Source organism: Nycticebus coucang, chromosome 3 (assembly GCF_027406575.1).
Source record: "Nycticebus coucang isolate mNycCou1 chromosome 3, mNycCou1.pri, whole genome shotgun sequence".
In the NCBI taxonomy this organism is placed as follows: domain Eukaryota; kingdom Metazoa; phylum Chordata; class Mammalia; order Primates; family Lorisidae; genus Nycticebus; species Nycticebus coucang.
The window spans coordinates 94,971,039-94,993,387 of NC_069782.1; the positions used below are offsets into that span (position 1 = coordinate 94,971,039).

At 39.8% G+C, this 22,349-nt stretch overlaps 2 pseudogenes; one reads left to right on the plus strand and one right to left on the minus strand.

Annotated features, from left to right (window-relative positions):
• Positions 1–706: 706 nt before the first annotated feature.
• On the minus strand, positions 707–15,483 carry LOC128581066 (40S ribosomal protein S7-like; annotated as a pseudogene).
• A 2,312-nt stretch (positions 15,484–17,795) lies between these two features.
• Positions 17,796–17,904, plus strand: LOC128582648 (uncharacterized; annotated as a pseudogene).
• Positions 17,905–22,349: the final 4,445 nt, after the last annotated feature.

Below are 22,349 nucleotides of genomic sequence, written 5' to 3' on the forward strand. Positions count from 1 at the left end.
CTCGCTGGAATCGCTGCTGAAGTGGCTATCCACTTACTCAGTGTGCCAAAACCGGTCTCACTCTGCCCCCGAGGGTCAGGGCTGCAAGGCGGCTCAGACCCCACCCTTAGGCTACTTGGTTGCTGGGTTACCAGCTCCCACCCGTTTCTAGCTCTGCGACCCTGAGGGCGGAGCTTGCCGGGGCAGATCACTGACAATGGATCCGTGTGACCCACCGCCAAACACTATTAGCTCCGTCTGGCTCAGCGGCTCAGACTGGGGCCCTAGACAACGGCCAAAGTTCTCCGCACTCCCGCTCAGGCCCTCCCCAAGGCAGTTCAACTCAGTGCCAAGTCCAAGGACATCAAAACAGTTCACAGGTAAGGCCTTTCTGGTTTGCAGTCTCGCTGCTAGTGAACTTACAGTTGTGGGCGGGTTTAGACGGATTGAACACACGCGACCACTTGCCGGTTTTCCACTGTTTTAGTCCTCCTCTTGGGGTCCAGAAGTCTCTCGCTGACTCCCTGTATCTTCATAGGAGTGATGATAGGCAGATCCCACCAGCCAGAGATGCCTGGAGTCCTATATCCCCAGACTCACGGTGCCCAGATGTAAGGAAGCTGTTACTCGGCTGCCATCTTGCTCCGCCTCCCCTGATAACTGGCAAACTCACTTTAGTCCTCAAGAACTTTCTTCAGTTAAAATTTGGGAAAATTGACAAATACATTTAAAATGCCATCAGCAAGGTAGAAAAGTGTCCAATGCTTTCCACGGCGCTCCAGGCTCCACTCCCCGCCGCCTCGGCCACCCGCTCCGCATCCACACCCCCACAGCCGTCAGTTTTAAAGGAGTAACAGCAATGATATTTTTCTGTATGATCAAGAGCGGTTAGAATAAACTGCTTCATTAAATGGAAATTCAAAAGCCCTATACCTAGACAGAGAAGATCTGGGTTGGTCATTTACTGGCTGTGGGACTTGGGGCCAATAACTATAAACTCGCTGAACTTGAATCTCTCATCTTTAAACATAAAATTAATAATTCCTGCCTCAGCCAAGTACTATGGTGCACACCTGTAAGCCTAGCTACTCTGGAGCCTGAGGCAGGATTGCTTGAGCTCATGAGTTTGAGATCAGCCTGGGCAACATAGTGAGACTCTGTCTCAAAAAAATGAAAAGAACAAAAAAGTTATACCCACCTCCCAAGATTGTTGTGAAGATTAAATAAGACATGCGTGCATAATCTTTTATTCAACTATTACTATTATAGCAGTAGAGGAGAGAGTGTTGAGAAGTTAGGGAAGAACTTGTCTTGCTTGGGCTGGCATAACAAAATAGTACTATCAGCCGTGTGGCTTAAACATCAGAAATAAATTTCTCACAGTTTTAGAGGCTTGGAAGTCCAAGAACAACGTGCAAGAATGATCAAGTTCTGGTGTAGTATTTGTAAACTTAGGCTCTATTGTCTCTTCCTTTAAGGGCACTAATCCCATCATGAAGGCCTTCCCCTCATGACTTCTTCTAAACCTAATTAAAAGTCCCATCTCCAAATACCATCTTACTGCGGGTTAGGGTTTCAACATATGAATTTTAGGGCATGGGGTGATTCAGTGCATAGCAGAGAAACCTTTTAGTTTTTCTAGGACTCCTTGCAGACTCTTATAATGACCAAAGACACTGTCAAGTATGTTGGCTCTGAGCAAAAAGATAAAATATGTTGGTCAATCCTCTTTCTTTGTGAGGGCAAGCTCCATTTCTTTTCTTCTGCTTTCACATTAATTAACATGCTAATTCTTCTATTAGGTACTTTATTCCATGAATATTTATTGAAGTAATTGTAGTACCCAGCAAAAGGACCCCTAAAGGCCCCTAACTGTCTCAGCCTGAGTCCCCGCACATCTCAATACCCCACCCTTGGGTTAATTCTGAGAACAGGTTTCAGAACAAGGAAGTTCCCTAAGTTCCCAAAATGGAACTTTTTCCAGATAAAACAATGGTAGAACTTACCCCAACCCCCTAGCAATGGCTAAACACTGGTGGAAAGCTTACTCAAGCAAAATTTCCCAAGCCAAGTTTGTCCCCATGCCAGCTACCATGATGTAACCCCCTGAGCCAACCAGGCCCCTTGACCTTAACCCCGCCCTGAGCTACCCCCTGAGCTAACAAACCGTCCACATTCTGCTTCTGTGCCTGCCAGCTTGCCTGCCAACACAGCACAAAAATGGTATAAAAATCAACCTGCTCCTCACTTCAGGGCCCTTTGTCCTTTGGGATGGTGACTTGCCTGCGCAGGTGTAATAAATCACCGCAGTCCCTTGCGCAGGTGTAATAAATCACCATCTGAATTATACCTGAAGTGGGGTCCGAGTTTTTCTTCCAGGTGGCAAATGAGTACAACAGTAATAAGTTCTTACATAGTGATCTATCTATATGTATGTTTTTGAGGCAGAGTCTCACTTTGTCACCCCCAGAATAATGCCATGGCATCATAGCTCACAGCAACCTCAGACTCTTGGGCTCAAGCAATTCTCTTGTCTCAGTCTCCCAAGTAGCTGGGACTATAGGCGTCCCACACAATTTTAGAGACAGAGTCTCCTTCTAGCTCAGGCTGGTCTCAAACTCCTGAACTTAGGCAATCCTCCTGCTTCGACCTCCCAGAGTGCTGGGATTACAAGCATGAGTCACTGAGCCCGGCCCATAGTATTCTATAGATCACAATGCCTTTTCAGATATATTATCTCATTCTGACACTCAAACTTCTCCCAGGGAATTATGGATAGCCGATAATATTATCCCAATTATCAGAGGGGGAACTTAGGCTCAGAGAGGTTAAAAACTGGTAGAATAGCCCAGTTCTCCAAATGACAGTGCGGAGTATCTTCTACTTTGGCACACTGTCTACCACTATTCTTGGTAGGATTCATGTGAAAGTTTTAGCCTCCAGTTAATACTAATATAGTAACATGTAGTATCTTTGCAGGATAAAACCCCAAATTTTACTTTACTTTAATTTTATTTTTTTAAGAAAGAGTCTCACTTTGTTACCTTGGTTAGATGCCATGGCGTCATAGTTCACAGCAACCTCAAACTCTTGGGCTCAAGAAATCCTCTTGCCTCAGCCTCCTGAGAAGCTGAGACTATAGGCGGCAGCTACAATTCATGGCTAGTTTTTTCTATTTTTAGTGGAGACAGGGTCTCACTCTTGCTCAGGCTGGTCTTGAACTCCTGAGCTCAAGCAGTGCTCCCACCTCAGCCTCCCAGAGTGCTAGGATTACTGGCTTCAGCCACCGCAGCAGATTCAAACTTGATTTTTAAAGTTTGCTTGGTCTTAGATTAGAAAACTGACAATTAGGAGCCAGGCACAGTGACTCACACCTGTAATCATTAGCACTGTGGGAGGCTGAGGTGGGAGAATCCCTTAAGCTCAGGAGTTCAAGACCAGCCTGAGCAAGAGCAAGACCCCCATCTCTACTAAAAAAAAAATGGAAAAATTTGCCAGGCATTATGGTAGGTGCCAGTAGTCCCAGATACTAGGGAGATTAAAGCAGGAAGATTGCTTGAACCCAGGAGTATGAGGTTGCTGGGCAACAAAGTGAGACTGTCTCAAAACCAAACCAAAACCAAAAACAACCCTTCCCCAACCCCACTAATAGTAGCATTTTGTTACTTACACTGCAGTATATGCTTTTATAGGGAACAACAGGAGATCTGAAATTTTCAGGCTATAGTACATGTATTAGGACTATAACTATTTGCAAAATTTGAAATAGATAATAACTTTTAATAACTCCTTCCTCCTAAATTAAATTCTGAGCAAAATAAGAATTTAAATTGACTACAAATACTTCATACCCATAATAGTAATTTCTTTCTTGAATTTTGTTTCTGATTTAACCAGTAAACTAAATATTGCCTGAGGATTATTTCCCATTTTTTCTTTTTTCCTTTTCTAGTCTTACTTAGAAAAGTTTTTTGGCCTATTGCAAGTGTGTAATAAAAGACAGCACATAGTACATCTATTTTGCATTTTTATCTGTGTAGAAAGCTCAGGTTTTTCATTTTCTTTTGGGATAAACTTCTTTTCACTTACTCCCTCCTGGAAGAAAAAAAAGCCTTCTTCAGTAAATAAAAGAACAAGAAACAGTTGGTGATCTTTCTTAGCTAATCACTCATTACTATTGCTTGATCTTAAATTAGATGTTATCTCATAGGATCTAAATTGGTACATTATATGGTTAACACATGACAAAAGGTTTAGCTGGGATATGGGATAAGCTGGACTGTGTACTCTTATTTTCATAATGAAAGCTCTAGATATCATTATAATTTCTTAATTTAAAAACAGAAAAACTATTCATTTACAAAGAGGGACTTAATCTAACTGGATTATAATATTTCTGGTTCTTTTTAAGTAAATTGTTAAAGAGATATTTTAAAAGGCCACAAAGATTTTGGTATTTTTCATTCATTTTTATATAAATGAGATTTCATATTTCAAAGAGTCTGAGTTTCTAATGAAATATGTAATATTTTAGGTTTTCTTAAAACCTAGAAATGCTATAAACCTAATGTTCATTTTTAATTAGTTCAAAACTAAAAAGTCCATTAATTAAAAAATGCTAATGGTGTTCAACTCCACAGACCTTACTTGTAGCCTGGTGAAATTTTAAAATATCAAGCTAAAATTGGTAGATTAAAAAAAAAAAATCTAGGCTTGGCGGTCATAGCACAGAGATAAGGGCACCAGCCACATACACCTAGGCTGGCGGGTTCGAACGCGGTCCAGGCCAACTAAACAATAATAACAATTACAACCAAAAAAATAGCCAGGCATTATGGTGGGTGCCTGTAGTCCCAGCTACTTGGGAGGCTGAGGCAAGAAAATGACTTAAGCCCAAGAGTTTGAGGTTGCTGTGAGCTGTGACACCACAGCACTCTGTCTCCAAAAAAACAAAACAAAAAAACCCAACAAAATAAAATAAATAAAAACAAAATAAAAATAAAGGAGAAAGATCTAATTCTAAGTATATAATTTAAAGTTCCAAAGGTAACTGCTAGAATAACCAAAACTGAAGAGAAGAAGAGATAAGGAAAAGTAAGAAGGAATTAAGTGTTAAATTCCTATCTTTTGCAATTAGTATCAATAGATACTGCTGGAAATTGATAAATCAAGAAATGGAGGTATCTTTTTTTTTTGAGACAGAGTCTCACTCTGTTACCCTGAGTAGAGTACTATGACATCACAGCTCACAGTAACCTTAAACTATTGGGCTCAAGTGATCCTCTCGTTTCAGCCTCCTGAGTAGCTAGGACTATAGGTGCCCACCAGGATGCCTGGCTGGTTTTTCTACTTTTAGTAAATATGGAGTATTGCTTTTACTCAGGCTGGTCTTGAACTCCTGAGATCAGGCTATTTATCTACCTCAGCCTCCCAGAGTGCTAGGATTACAGGTGTGAGCCTCTGCACCCAACCGAGATATCCTTATTTTTTTATTTTTATTTTTTGTAGAGACAGAGTCTTACTTTATGGCCCTAGGTAGAGTCCCATGGCATCACACAGCTCACAGCAACCTCCAACTCCTGGGCTTAAGCGATTCTCTTGCCTCAGCCTCCCGAGTAGCTGGGACTACAGGCGCCCACCACAATGCCCAGCCATTCTTTGGTTGCAGTTTGGCCGGGGCCGGGCTTGAACCCGCCACCCTCGGCATATGGGGCCGGCGCCCTACCGACTGAGCCACAGGCGCCGCCCAAGATATCCTTATTTTATACCTTGTAATACTGCTTAAAATTTTTTAGTCATGTGCATATATTACTTTTATGATTAAAAAATGAATACACAGATAGTACTAAGAAATCTTAACCTCATATTTTTAAAATTTTTAATTGCTGTGGATACATAATAGTTATATATATTAATATGGTACCTCTGATGTTTCAATACAGATATACAAAGTGAAATAATCAAATCAGGGTAATTGAGGTGTCCATCAGTTCGATAATTTATCCTTTATGTTAGGAACATTCCAATATCACTCTTTTAACTATTTTAAAGTATATCACAACTGTTGAATATAATCCCTTCATTGTGCTATCAAATGTTATTCATTCTATATAACTATCCAACTATATTTTTGTACCCATTAACCATCCCTACTTTATTCTCCACACCCTGCTATACTTCCTGGCCTCCGGTAACATCTTTCTACTCTCTGTCTTCATGAGATCAATTTTTTTTTTTTTTTTTGAGACACAGTCTCACTCTGTCACCTTGGGTAGAGTGCCAAGGCATCATAGCTCACAGCAACCTCCAGCTCTTGGGCTTAGGTGATTCTCTTGCCTCAGCCTTCCAAGTAGCTGGGACTATAGGCGCCTGCCACAATGCCCAGCTATTTTTTGTTGCAGTTTGGCCGGGGCCCAGGTTTGAACCCGCCACCTTTGGTATATGGGGCTGGCACCCTACTCACTGAGCCACAGGCGCCATCCTTGATTCCAATGTTAATGATTGTCAGTATCACTGCAATAAAAATGGGAGGGCAGATATCTTTCTGATATACTGATTTCCTTTCTTTTGGATATACAAAGATCTGACAATAGTTTGTGAACTCATCCGAGAAAAGGTGCCACATACCTCATTGCTGAATATCACTATCGTCATCTTTAAAGTACTCCCTCCCTTTGGGAAGCAACGCACCAACACCAGTGCCTAGTCTACCCTTCAAAGCAATTTTGGAACTCTTTTTTCTGCAATAGCCATCAGAGTTGTTGTATTACTCTTTTTTGTTTTTTAAATTAATTCATTCATTTATTTTTTTTTTTTGGAGACCGAGTCTCACTATGTCGCCCTCGGTAGAGTGCTATGGCATCACAGCTCACAGCAACCTCAAACTCCTGGGCTCAAGCAATTCTCTTGCCTCAGCCTCCCAAGTAGCTGGGACTACAGGCACCCGCCATATAGCCCAGCTATTTTTTGTTGCAGTTGTCATTGTTGGTTAGCTGGCCCAGGCTGGGTTCAAACCCACCAACTTCGGTGTATGTGGCTGGCACCGTAACCACAGTTCTACGGGGGCGCTGAGCATGTATTACTCTTTTTGCAGTTTTTTTGGCTGGGGCCACGTTTGAACCCACAACCTCTGGTATATGGGGCCAGCGCCCTACTCCTTGAGCCACAGGCGCTGCCCGTATTACTCTTAATGTTCTGAATGTCATCAAAATGTCTTCCTTTCAGTATTTCCTTTTATCTTCAGGTAAAGAAAAAAGTCATTGTGGACCAGATCAGATGAGTAGGGAGGGTGTTCCAATATAGTTGTTTACTGGCTAAAAACTTCCTCACAGACAGTACTGTGTGAATTGGTGCATTGTCATGATACGAGAGCTATGAGTTGTCAAAAAGTTCAGGTCATTTTTGTCTAATTTTTTCACATAGCCTTTTTATCACTCCCAAATTAGTAAACTCGGTTAATTGTCCAATTTGGTACAAATTCATAATAAATAATCCCTTTGATATCAAAAAAGGTTAGTGACATTGTTTTGACTCTTGATTTGAACTGATGGAATTTTTTTGGTAGTGGAGAATTGGCTGACTTCCGTTGTGCATTTTGATGCTTTGTTTGGGGGTTGTATTGATATATCCATGTTTCATCGCTAATGATAACATGGTCGAAAACATCATCGTGCTTTTTCAAAAGGTTTTGGCAAACTTTGACTACCCTTTGCTTTTGTTCACTGGTGAGCTCCTTTGGGACCATTTTTGCACACACTTTTCTCATGTCAAGATTTTTAGTTAAGGGCGGCTGTGCCTGTAGCTCAGTGGGTAGGGTGCTGGCCACATATGCCCAGGCTCACTGGTTCCAACCCGGCCATGACCAGCTAAAACAACGACAACTGCAACAAAAAAAATAGCTGGCCATTGTGGCAGGCACCTGTAGTCCCAGCTACTTGGGAGGCTAAGGCAAGAGAATCACCTAAGCCCAAGAGCTGGAGGCTGCTGTGAGTTGTGACACAACAGCACTCTACCGAGGGTGACAAAATGAGACTGTCTCAAGGAAAAAAAATATAACTGCATGAATTGGATCTCCATTTTCTTTTCGTATCGTGTCTTGGAATGCTCAGAGTGATTTTATCCTTGGGTCTGGAACCTCAGTGGTGAGTTCACGAACTTAATTGTCAGGCCCTGTATATCTAGCAGTGGAATTGCTGGGTCATATATCATTTCACCTCAGTGAAAAAGCCATTGTAACTGAAGTGAAATGATATCTTATTGTAGTTTTGATTTGCATTTCTCTGATGACTAATAATGTTGAGCATTTTTTTCTTATGTCTTCTTTTGGAAGCCGCCTATTTTTATTTTATGTGACTTAGCTACAAGTACTCTGAACTGGAATTCTCCATCCCTAAACTGATTCAGGAGACAGGAAAGCAGCTTCCCAGGGGATGTAGCTGTACCTTAATTGCTTCTGAGAGTAAAGCTTTCTCTAGGCTGTGCAGTTATTCCTCACTGAGAAACTGAAGTAAGTGGACCTTTTGTATTTCATGCTGGTAAGCAAAGGGATAAATGGAGGTAATCTGCCAGCCCTGAGTCTAGTAGTTTCCCCTTCAGGGGAAAAAATAATTAGTGCTCTTGTGGAGAAATAGGACTGGCAACAGTCGGAATCTCTATGTATATATAGTGAGTATTGCTGACTAAATACGTTCACTTAGGGAAAAAAAAACCTAAGTTTTGAAAAGGCTAGAGCCCTAGAACAATATTTTACACATAATGAGCATTTAGTAATTTTCTACTGAACTGAGAGAGACATGCATAATGACATGATGATACCAACACTGGGCTCATCTCAATGAATCCAAAGATTATGTAAATTGAGAAGTAAGCCTGAAAAAAAAAATAAAGGGAGTGGAGGGGGAGCTACAATACTTGTACAATTAAAAGGGAAACCTCTGTCTAGCATATAAGGTACCCAAAGTACATAATGATACAAAACTTCCTTCTCATATATTCTGACCAGCATTCTGGTTATCCTGTAAATAGACTTTCCAAACATCCAGATGGGACCTCAAACCCGGTAAAACATGATACACTGTATCAAAACATAGAGTTCCTCTTTGATCTCAGAGTTATTATTTAACAGCTTATTAGTATGTGTTCTTAAGTGTAAATCCAAGGAGCCCATCATGATTAACCATCTCTTACATTTACAAAATATGGGGTTGAGATGACGATGCCCTAATAAAAAATTGCCTTCATTTCTTTTCCTGAATAAGCAAACTGGGAGGTGAAGACTAGAGAAAGACTGGAATGCATGCAGGAAATTTATTCGGGAAGGTAAAGGAATAAGGTAAGTAAGACAGGGAAAGGATGGCAGTCAATAAAGGATGTGTTATCCAGGCAGCTACTGGGGGAGAGTGGGAGGGGCATCGACAGACAATAGGATTCCATTCCCCACTAGCTTTCAGTATGGGGTTATGACTTTAATTTTATTTAAAAAATGAATATATTATTTCTTATGCATTCAAGTTTGTTGAGTGAGATGGAAAACTATTCAGTTCATCGTCTATATTTGATACTTGTTACTATTCTAAACCTTTTATGATCCCAGATTGCCTTTCAGGATCATCTTACTATGTCCATCAGATTCATGGGAAGACATTTAAATAGGTGTTCTCTTTTCTCTTTACTTTGGGCATTCCTTACTATTATTATTTTTTACATTATAGTAAACATACAGAAGATAACGTAACTGACATCTTTATAATCACCATGCAGACTTTACCATATTTGTTTCAAGTTTTTTTTTTAAAAGCAAAATGTTCTACACAAGTTAAAGCCCTCCCCCTTCATCTCGTTCCCTCTTTTTCTCATGATAATTGCTGTCTTCAGTTGCTATGTATTCTTTCTATGTTTATTTTCTAATTCTACCTTACGTGTATGTATTAATAACATCGTATTTTTTTGTTTTTAAACTTTATATGATTGGCATAACATTTTACATTTTGAAATTTAACTTTTTTAACACAACATTGTATTTTAGAGATTTACCAATATTGTTACACTTAGTGCTGTATAGATTTCCATTGTGATAAGAAGTCACAGTGGCTATGTTCTACGACTGATGGATATCAGTTTTCTCCAACTTTTGATATTATAAAAAATGCTGCAATGAACATGTGCTCAACTTTCTACAGGATATCTTAGTCTGTTTTGGGTTGTATAACAGAATATCACAAACTGGGCAATTTATAAAGAAATTATTTCTCACAGTTCTAGAGGCTAGACAGTCCAATATTAGGGTGCCAGCATCGGGCAATGGCCTTCTTGCTGCGTCATCCCATGGAGGAAGTGCGAAGTGCAAGAGAGCACATGCATGAGAGAGGGAGAGAGAGCAAGAGATCAGACTTATATCCTCAAACTCTTTTAGAAGTCAGCATTAATCCATTCATGTGGGTGAAGCCCTCATGACCTAAATACCTCCTATTAGGCGCCTCCTCCCAACATTGTTGCATTGGGGATTAAGTTTCCAATGTATGTTTTTTTAGATATGTTCAAATCATAGTAGATGTCTACATAAAAATGCCTTGTCTTTTCATGTATTTTATAATCTCTAAGTAGAGTGTGGTGGCATCACTGCAACCTCAAACTCCTTGGTTCAAGTGATCCTTCTGTTTCAGTCTCCTGAACAGCTGGGGATACTGATGCATGGCACTACTCTTGGCTAATTTTTCTATTTTCAGTGAAGACAGAGTCTCATTTTTGCACAGGCTATTCTTGAACTCCTGAGCTCAAGTAATCCTCCTGCCTCAGACTCCCACAGTGCTAGGATTACAGGTATGAGCCATTGCACCAGCCAATAATTACTTCTTCATGATAGATGTTTTAACTTCATGTCTTTCATATAGTTGGGATATATTTTTGTATATGCTATAAGGCAGAGATCCAATTTTATCTCTTTACATATGAAAAAGTATAAGATATTTCCATCTTTTTTATATTAAACTGAAATACTTCAAATATATGTCTCCTTGGCAGATAAATACTTAAAAAAAACATAACCATGGCTCGGCACCCATAGCTCAGTGGTTACGGTGCCAGCCACATACACTGGGGCTGGAGGGTTCGAACCCCACCTGGGTCTGCTAAACAACAATGAGGACAACAACAACAACAAAAATAGCCAGGCATTGTGGCAGGCACCTGTAATCCCAGCTACTTGGGAGACTGAGGCAAGAGAATCACTTATGTCCAAGAGTTTGAGGTTGCTGTGAGCTGTGACACCATGGCACTCTACCGAGGGCAACATACTAAGATTCTGTCTCAAAAACAAACAAACAAAAACAAACAAACAAACACATAACCACAATGCTATTTTCACATCTAACATACATTAGTTCTTTTATATTGATTTCTCATCTATGTGAAAATTTTCCCAAATATTTATTTAGAGTTGATTTCTTTAAAATAGTATTCAGACAAGGTTAACACATTGCATTTGGTTAATATATCTCAAGTCTTTAGTCTGTTATAGCTTCTCCTTTCCCAATTTTTTTTTTTTTTTTTTTGGGACAGAGTCTCAAGCTGTCACCCTGGGTAGAGTGCTGTGGTATCACAGCTCACAGCAACCTCAAACTCTTGGGCTTAAGTGATTCTCTTGCCTCAGCCTTCCAAGTAGCTGGGACTACAGGCGCCTGCCACAACACCCGGCTATTTTTGTTGTTGTTATTGTTGTCATTGTTGTTTAAGCAGGCCCTGGCCAGGTTTGAACCCACCAGCCCCTGTGCATGTGGCCAGCACCATAACCACTGAGCTATAGGCACCGAGCCTCACGAATACTTTCTATGTGGCCCTATGTGATTCCCATATCATTATTTCAGGAAGAATACAATGTTTAGTTTTCCAACTTTTTAAAATTAATAGACTTAATATATTCTAGAATAGTTTTAGATTTACAGAAAAATTGAGCAGATAAGTGTGGTACATTTGTTACGATTAATGAACCAATACGATGTACTCATACATTATTAGTAATTAAAGTCTGTAGTTTATTCAGATTTCCTTTGACTTTATCTAATGTACTTTTTCTGTTTCAGAATCCCTACCAGAATATGTATGAGGGCTCTTTTACTTTTAATGATGTAATTTTGACCAGTGGGTTCAAGTCTTTTTAGAGGGATGGGTCCATTATAAAATTCTCCATTCAAACTGTCTCTTAATGGTTTTCACATCTGTTGACAATCACTCGCTAAGTCCATTATTTCATTAGGAATTGCAAAATCATGATTTAAAAAATTCTATTTTTCCTCTGCAATTATAACTCAGAATTATCCTATAAAGAACTTTCCTTTTTCACCCATTTGGTTACTTTGAAATATTATACAATTTATCTTGCATAGATTTTAATGGTTCTAATTGTTAATGATTCTAATGTACCTATGTGGCATCTGTGAGAAATTCTAATTACTTTTAGCTTTTAAAATTATCTTCACAGTAGTATAAAGATAATGTTTTATGAAAGCTATGGCTTTCATTTCTCTCCAGGTAATTTCTGCTATTTATACAGACTGCCCAAAAAACATGTTAGACTAGTTGAGAGGCTAATTGTTATGTGCCTTAAAAAGAAAACTATTACAGTATATTTGTGTGAACCAAAAATTCCAAGCATTTAGCTGACAATTAGTCCTCATAGATTAAAAAAAATTAATTATAATAAATAGCCTTCCTGATTAATTTGCATGATATAGCAAATGTAATAGTTCATAGCTGAGGAACTGAGATGAGATAGTTGGAAAAAGTGGCCTGAGGGAACTTAGTAATTTAAATGTACAGGCCTATTAAAATGAATTAGTAATAAAAATAAAAGAATGTGACCCCTTTTACAAAAGTATGGCATGTCAGTTGGTTCCCTTCTCCTAAATACAATCTGCTTATGTAAAACAAACTTAATTTCCTAATAGCAAAAAATTATACAATATTAGAACCATAGGAAGAAAAAATATGTAGTTATCAGTCAAAAATTGCTTATAAACAGTGGCCTCTTGGGATCTAATTAACAAAAAAATTCCCGGATTCTCAAAAATGTCAATACCACCATTATATAGAGATTAAGAGCATGATCCACATTTTTTATTTTATTTTATTTTATTTTTTTTTTGCAGTTTTTGGCTGGGGTCAAGTTTTTTTTTTTATTAAATCATAACTGTGTACATTGATATATTAATGGGGCATCATTCACTAGCTTCACAGACCATTTACCAAGTTTCACATATACCCTTATAAGATGCACCACTGGTGTAATCCCACCAATCCCCTTCCCTCTACCCACCTCCCCCCTCCCTCCCCTCCCTTTCCCCCTACCCACTATTCTTAGGTTATAACTGGGTTATAGCTTTCATGTGAAAACCCTAAATTAGTTTCATAGTAGGGCTGAGTACATTGGGTACTTTTTCTTCCATTCTTGAGATACTTTACTAAGAAGAATATGTTCCAGCTCCATCCATGTAAACATGAAAGAGGTAAAGTCTCCATCTTTCTTTAAGGCTGCATAATATTCCATGGTGTACATATTCCACAATTCATTAATCCATTCGTGTGATCCACATTTTTAAAGAGACATGTAAAATGGGGTCCTTGGTCTAGGAAAGAACTTTTCACATTTCCTACCTCATGTACATATGAGAAAATATGTTCCTAAAATTGGGGCATGTACTCAATTGAACATGCTAGACTTAAATGATTCATGCTTATGACCTGTGGAGGCAACAGCTGAGGGTAAGAGAAACTTAGACCGGGTCGTGAAGGAGGGAAATGTTGAGTACCAGTTGTAGTCTGAGACCACCCGCAGAAATGGAATGCTGTAGTTCATCCCAATAATCCTCCTCTTTTAAGTTTCCCCTTAGGAAAAGAGGCCCACAAGAACCATAAAAAATATGCTTCTAGAATATATGTAGAGAAATGTATCAGTGAAGTGCAAGAGGGGGGCTATGGTAGCCATGGAGGTGCCCTACTCACATCTCCCTTCAGGAGCACCTGCTGGAGGGAGCAGCGCTGAATGACAGCTCACACATTTTGGGTTCTAATGAGCTCATGCCAGACAACACTCCTTCTGGGCTGCTCCCAGCCTATGACTGAGCACAGCAACTGGTGTATTCAGGAACAAAGCAAGCTTCCTTTCATTGGCCCTTCAGCTCAGGCAGGGACTTCTTGTTGGCATGGGTGAATTTCTCTGAGTTGCTCTATGGTCTGGGGCTCTGCCGGTCCAATCCTTCCTCCTCTCTCTGTCACAGGTGTTAGACTTGCATCACACTCCCTGTCTACTTCTGGTCCCTTTCTCTTTATCTTTCATAAGCATTTCATCCAATTAATCCCATCGTGGGGGGGGGAATCTTCTTTTTTTTTTTTAGTGTGAATATACTTCAGTCATTTTTGTTTACAATTGAAATTCTAGAAAGGCAAAATTAACAACTTTGCCCATGAACAGACCGTGTTCTGCACTATTCTGCTGTGTTTTGTCCAAATGCACCTCTATGAGCAGGCTTTCGTCCAGCTTCATGCGAATTCTGTTGCTCACAATTTCCCTTGGGAAGACCAAGTCCTCAAAGAGTGCATCATGCATAGCTGTCACAGTGCAGCTCCTGGGATGCTCTTGCTTTTGGTATTATTATTATTATTCATTTTACTATCAGAGTGTGTACAATTAAGTTACATTGTTGCATTTGTTAAATAAAGTACAAGTTGCACTCAAGCCCTTCACCCAGGAGGTGTGCCATATACTCCTACATTGTACCCAGTGGGTGAGAATTTACCACACCCCTTCTTCCTCCCCGCTTCTTGAATTTAAATGTGTTTTTCTCTTGTGTGGGCATGTAGTTGTTCATCCACTAGTTTCATATTAGTATTGGGTACATTGGATGCTTGCTTTTCCATTTTGTGATATTTCATTTAGGAGAAAAAAATCATTTTACCATAAGGATATCTGTGCTTGAATGTTTGTAGCAGTTCAATTCACATTTGCAAAGATATGGAAACAACCCAAGTGCCCATCAGCCTATGAATGGATAAGTAAACTGTGCTATATGTATATCATGGAATACTAATCAGCCATAAAGAAAGATGGAGACTTCACATCTTTTGTATTTACCTGGAAGGATATGGAGAAAATTTTCCTAAGGTTTTGCTTATTTTTTTGTATGGCAAAATTTTTTTGAGTTGACATAGGTAGAATTCTCCTCTGAGCAATAAAGACAACATGCCTTCAAATGAACTTTTTCTACAATTCATGTACTAGTGGGACTTGAATTTTCTGGAAAGATTTCAGTTGAAGAATAGGAACAAAGATTATAATAGCTTTCTGACCACCACCAATTTCAGTTTCCTTGGCTGCCATGATATTAGCTCCCTGAACTGAGCCTTGAGGTCTGAGTTCATCTCCAGCTTCTGAAGAGCCTGAGAAATACCAGACTTGAGCTCATCCAGCTTCTTGCCATTAGGCTGCAGGATCTGAGCACTTGAACTGAACATGACCTTCTCCTTACGGCTGGCTTAGGAAGAGAGGTTGAGGTCTTCTTGATGGATTCAAAATGGTACATTTACATAAGAGTGCAGGCTAACCCACACTAAACTAAACTCTCAAACTAAACCTAATTGGAAGTAATTTCTTAGAAAACTAGATCAATAGATAGTTAAGATTAGAATAAGTACTTGAATATTAAAATAATAATAATAATGGACATTTACATGTAAATTATTGAAATTCTTTTTCAGCAATCAGAATATCTCCTGAGTCTTGGTCCTAGAAGGTAAATATATCTATTATATAAGTGCCATTCTTAGCAGAAATTTTCTGTCTAAAACTCATTATTTCCTTCAAAAGCTCACACCTGTGATCCTAGCCCTCTGGGAGGCAAAGGCAGGTCGATCGATTGAGCTCAGGAGTTCAAGACCAGCCTAAGCAAGAGCAAAACCCCATCTCTAAAAATAGCTGGGCGTTGTGATGTGCACTTATAGTTGCAGCTACTGGGTTGCTGTGAGCTATGATGCTAGAGCACTCTACTCAGGGTAACAGTTTGAGGCTCTGTCTCAAAAAATTTTTTTTGATTGTGTGTTAAAAGACTAGTTCATATGAGTGTGCATGTGTTGAAAATAAGTTGAGTAATCAGGCTAGGGCTAATGTGACACAGCTGGTCTGGTCAGTTTAGGTACTAAGTGACCTTTACCTCCTGTTTCCCATTTTGTTTTGTAAATTTAGCTCCCTCCCTAAAGATACCTATCTTGAGTAGTTTAGATGGATTAACTTAGCAGATTCAATTGAATTGGAATGTTGTAATAGGTCATTGAGTTATGCTGATTATTATTTAAAATAAGAGTTAATGTGGTCTTTGCTTTGAACCTTTTATGCATAAAACTGTGATTTTGGAAACAGAAGAACAAAACAGTGTTGGAGAGGCTACTCATACTGTTCCCCAGAATCAGACTTCTGACAGTTTGGTGGACTTATCCCCTTCTCTAATATTGGCTGACAGAGACAGATGGCTGGACTGTCTTCATCTGGTAACACACACAGCACAAAGACTTCAAACCAAAAGTGGTAAGAAGGTCAGGAGTGGTAACTCACACCTGCAATCCCAGCACTCTGGGAGGCCGAGGTGAGTGGATTGCTTGAGCTCAGGAGTTTGAGATCAGCCTGAGTAAGAGTGAGATCCCATCTCTAAAAATATCCAAGCGTTGTGGTCCCAGCTACCCTGGAGGCTGAGGCAAGAGAATCAATTTGAGAGAGAATACCCAGAAAAAGTGAGGTCTAGGAGAACAGAGGTCTTCTCAGGGAGACCCAAGGATACACCTGGGAGGTCCTCCCTGTGGTGACTCAGCTCTTAGGAATTTGTAGAAACTTAATTTCCTGAGATCTGGAAACTAATGTTTGCTTCCTCTTCTGTAAAAGCCTGATCCTGCTTCTCCAGCTTGATTCAAACTGACCAATGAGAAAGGTACCTGTGGGCCGGAACTTCTTGACTGGGGATAAAAAGGAGAAGACTGAGCCAGTTGGGGAGTGTGGCCATTTTGAACTCTTCAGGATGGTCACTCCGCCGGCTGAAATAAAGCCCTTCCTCTTTAAAAACGGTGTTTGGGTGCTCTTTCTCTCCATTAGGCCTCATGTTCTTGCAACATTTTGAACCCAAAAGTTTGAGGTTGCTGTGAGCTATGACCCCATTGTACTCAACCCCAGAGTGACTGAGTGAGACTGTCTCACAAAAAAAAAAAAAAGAAAGAAAAAGAAAAAAACTGATAAGTTTGGCTCACAGCAGTTATACTGCAGCTCATAAAACATAAATAAAGAAATATATTGATCCTTATTGTGATTGACTGTTGACAAAAGACTTTGATCAAAACTTTAGTCAGGCTTCTCTGAGTCCTGTGCTTGACTAAGCCAGATTTTGGGCTTTCCTCTTTGTCCTTGTAGAATCCAGTTTGAGCAAGAATCCTGCTAAGTTAGTTTAGGTAAAATCCCCCACACTTGGTATCTGACCATCCTTGACTTATTTTTAATTTTTTAGAAATAGGGTCTCCCTCTGTCACCCAGGCTGAAATATAGTGGCGTGATCGTAGCTCACTGCAAGCTGAAACTCTTTGTCTCAGGCAGTCTCCCAGCAGCTGGGACTACAGTTGCTTACCTCCATGCCTAGTTAATTTTTCCTTTTTGAGGAATGAGGTCTCACTCTGTTGCCCAGGCTACTGTTGATATTTTATAACCCTGGCCTGCCTTCAGCAATAATCCTATCAAGTCAGTTTACCCAGAAACCCCTTTTCCTTAATGTTTCTTTTAATAATTTCTATCCAGCTTTGCACAGTGGCAGTATCATAGCCAATGAGGTTTATCCAAGGCACGATTATTGTTAATGGAAAACTTTTCCAAGTACCCCACCATGATGACTTGAAATAATTTTCCATCCACTGACTCCCACACTGCTCCTTGGTTTTAAATTCCCACTTGTCTTTGTTGGAGTGGTAGTTGAGTATAACCGCTCTCTCCCTCACTGCTTGACTTCATAACAGTGGTCCCTACATCGTATCTCCATGGTCTCTCCCCCCACCCCACCTTTTTCTTTCTTTTTTCTTTCTTTTGAGACAGAGTCTCACTCTATTGCCCAGCCTAGAGTGCCTTGGCCTCAGCCTAGTTCACAGCAACCTCAAACTTCTGGGTTCAAGCAATCCCAAGAAGCTGGGATTATAGGCATCCTCCATCATACCCAGCTAGTTTTTTCTATTCTTAGTAGAGATGAGGTTTGGCTTTTGCTCAGACTGGTCTGGAACTCCTGAACTCAAGCCATCCTCTCTCTTTGGCCTCCCAGAGTGCTAGGATTACATGAGTCACCTGCCTGGTGGTGTAATACTTGTTCATGTAGTTCTTGTTGTTTAATCCTCCCAGAGATCATCTGTTGACTCAGTAGCTGCTGACAAGCATTTAAGACTTTTTTTTTTTAAATTAAATCATAGCTGTTTACATTAATACAATCATGGGGTAGAATGTGCTGATTTTATATACAATTTGAAATATTTTCATTTAAGACTCTTGAGAGAGTACAACATACAAGGAATATTACCAATATGTCTAACAGCAAGATGATACCCCCCTGAAGCCAAGGTCCTCAAGAACTAAGATTTAATCAATTAAATAGATCAAGTGATTGTGCCTCTCTGATATAATGCAATACTTGGATCTGACCTAACAGATCAAAGTCACAAAGATTTTAGGCTACATTTCCTGACTTATTGATACAGAAACTTCATTTTTCTCTGATAAGAACATAAGCTTCAGGCGGTGCGTGTGGCTAAAGGAGTAGGGCACCGGTCCCATATACCAGAGGTGGCGGGTTCAAACCCAGCCCTGGCCAAAAACTGCAAAAAGAACATAAGCTTCTCCTTCTTGAACAGTGAGGGTATGATAAACTCTCCTGTTTTGAAATATGACTAAAGATAACTTCTCACAGATTCTGTCACATAAAGAGAATTTAAGGTATTATCGAAACTCTTGAGAGTAGATAAACAGCCAGGTGTGGTTGACTCACACCTGTAATCCTAGCACTCTGGGAGGCCGAGGCTGGTGGATTGCTTGAGCTCACAGTTTCAAGACCAACCTAAGCCAGAGCCAGACCCTGTCTCTACTAAAAATATAAAAAACTGAGGCAAGAGGACTGTTTGAGCCCAAGAGTTGGAGTTTGCTATAAGCTATGATGTTGCCATAACAGTCTACCCCAGGCAACAGCTTGAGACTCTGTCTCAAGAAGAAAAAAAAAAAAGAGACTTGGTAAGTGATTTTTCTTGTGCAGAGACTTCTGGTTGAGGGAACAGTGCTCTAAAGAAAGAATGGAACCCAGCACTTCTCTGTATAATTAGGTTTGGAAACTCATGAGAAATTCATTTGTGTGGGGTTACTTTAAGAACAAATGATCCCAAGTTAAGAACTTGATTAATATTTATTTATGTATTTATTATTATTATTTTGAGACAGAATCTTACTATGTTGCCCTTGGTAGAGTGCTGTGGCATCACAGCTTACAGTAACCTCAAACTCTTGGGCTTAAGCAATTCTCTTGCCTCAGCCTCCCAAGTAGCTAGGACTACAGGCAGCTGCCACAACGCCTGGCTATTTTTTTGTTACAGTTGTCATTATTGTTTTAGCAGGCATGGGCCGGGCTCAAACCTGCCAGCCTTGGTGTATGTGACTGGCACTCTACTCACTGAGCTATGGGCACCAAGCCCTTGATTAATATTTAAAAAGTCATATTTAGAGTGGCGCCTGTGGCTCAAAGGGGTAGGGCACCAGTCCCATATGCCGGAGGTGGCGGGTTCAAGCCCAGCTCTGGCAAAAAAAAAAAAAAAAGTCATATTTAGTTATTTGCAGTGAGAGATACCCTAAAGCACAGCATCCAGATCATTTGGGGAGGAAACCTTTATATATATATATATATATATATATATCCTTACAACAAAGAATGAATAATCCAGTGTTGTTAATGGGAAGAGTTAAGGTGGTTCCCATTACTGAAAGGTCAGATGTGATGCGGAGTATCATGATTATTTGCTAGTGGTGGCATTTATATATTGCTAATTTAAATGACTGTGATTTAATCCACATTTCTATGGATTTGAAAAAGTAATCCATGTGTACCATTACTAATTAGATAACAGTGGTTCCCTTTTCAGATGTGCCCTTAATTTTTATCTGTCTAGTCTACAAAACTGTTGCTAAGTTTATATAATGGTGTTATAGGCCTAGTTTGGTGGCTCATACCTGTAATCCTAGCACTCTAAGAGGCTGCGGCAGGAGGATTCCTTGAGACCAGCCTAAGCAACAGTGAGACGCCATCTCTACAAAAAATGGAAAGATTAGCTGGGCATTGTGGCCTGTAGTCTCAGCTACTCAAGAGGCTTAGGCAGGAGAATTGCAAGGATCTATGAGTCTGGGGTTGCTGTGGCTGGGCTGACACCAAGGCACTCTAACCTGGGCAACAGAGCAAGACTGTCTCAAAAAAGAAAGAAAAAGTGATGTTATAGAGGCATTCCACTCTCCTATAGAGTTTCCAGGAGTTCTTTAACAGTATAAATGACAGTATCATTATCATTTTCTGTTTTTAGATCTGTGTCATATAAAAGAGTTCACTCTCTATCTGTGAATCAAACCAGGGAGTTTGATTACAGAGTGAGTCTGGGATCTCACCTACGTCAAGTGCAACACCAGTAAGGATTTCTGTAAATAAAGGGAGGCTACCAGTAACAAATTTTATGGTGGTTATGTGACATATTTTGAGTTCTAATGTTCTTCTCAATGCCAAACCAATTTGCCATAAATATTAGTTGAATGATCTGGTTAGCTAGGGGAAGGATGACAAGTCTTTTCTTTAAAGCCGTTCTCCCAAGTTAGTCGCCCAAGCATCTATTGGTGCTAGTTTTAGTATTAACTGAGATTTTCCCCAAGCATTTAAATGGCTTTGTAAAGCAGCAATTACACTGGTTAGTAAGGGACACTATATGTGGAATAGTAGGCTTTGGTGGGTGTTTAGTCTGTGTAATGAGGGTCCCTAGGCAGGAGCTGAAATATGAATTTAAACATTTTGTGTTAGTTTGCAAGGTAGCAAGATTACAATGATTACCATGGAAAGAAAAAATCCTGGCAAAATAAAAAGAAATTCGTGTTCTTGGGCAAAAATGGTCTACTTTAGATTGTCATCTGCTCCTGGTGAAAGTATTTTCCTAGATGTCCTTAATTATAAGGCAGCCGTAGGTTGACAGTTTGTGAAAGTGCTTTTGAACAAGGTTCAATGCCTTGCAGTCTGACCACTGTGTGTGAAGTTAAAAAAAACCTGATGTGGTCCCTTACAGCAAGGTTCAAGTACAATTTTCCACTGATGCTTTTTCCAAATTACCCCATCATCTGCTTCTGATGTGTAGAGTACAAGGTCCTTGTCAATGGAGTGTCTCTGAGGGCTCCTAGTAGAAGTAAGTCAGATATTTCATACTAGTGCTTTACAATATTGGGTCATATCAGAGTTTACATAACTAGGTAAATAGGGAGTTCTAGCATTAAGGGCATAGGTTTTCCAGCGATAATTTTGTAAAGAGTTAATGTTTTCCAAAAGGTATAGATCTTATTGACATAAGAGCTAAGGAAAGTATTTTAGGGCAGTATAGTCCTTTTGTCTCACTTTTTAGTTTTAATATACCATTGGTTCCTGTCTACCTTTCCAGAATATTGGGGCTGATAGGGATAATAATAATAATGCAATAACATTTGAATGGCTTTGTTTATTCATTTATTTGTTTATGAATAAATTTATTCATTTAGAGTGCTGTGGCATCATAGCTCACAGAAACCTCAAACTCTCAGTCTCAAGCTATCCTCTTGCCTCAGCTTTTCATTTTTAGTAGAGACAGGGTCTTACTCTTGCTCAGGCTGGTCCCAAACTCATGAACTCAAGCAATCCACCCTCCTCGGCCTCCCAGAATGCTAGGATTAAAGGCACGAGCCATCATATTTGTCCTTAATGGCCGTGTTTAATTATGACTTGCTTAGTAAAGTGTTTCCTCTATCACTTAAAATTTTTCTGGGAATTCCCCAAAGTGGACAAATATTCTTTTTTTTATTTTTTTTGAGACAAAGTCTAAAAACCTCAAACTCCTGGGCTTACGCAATTCTCTTCCCTCAGCCTCCCAAGTAGCTGGGACTATAGGCACCAGCCACAACACCTGGCTATTTTTTGGTTGTAGTTATTGTTGTTTGGTGGGATTCAAACAATTTCGGCTGGATTCAAACAGCCAGCTCTGGTGTATGTGGCTGTCGCCCTAGCCGCTTGAGCTATAGGTGCCGAGCCTGGAAAAATATTCTTTAGTAA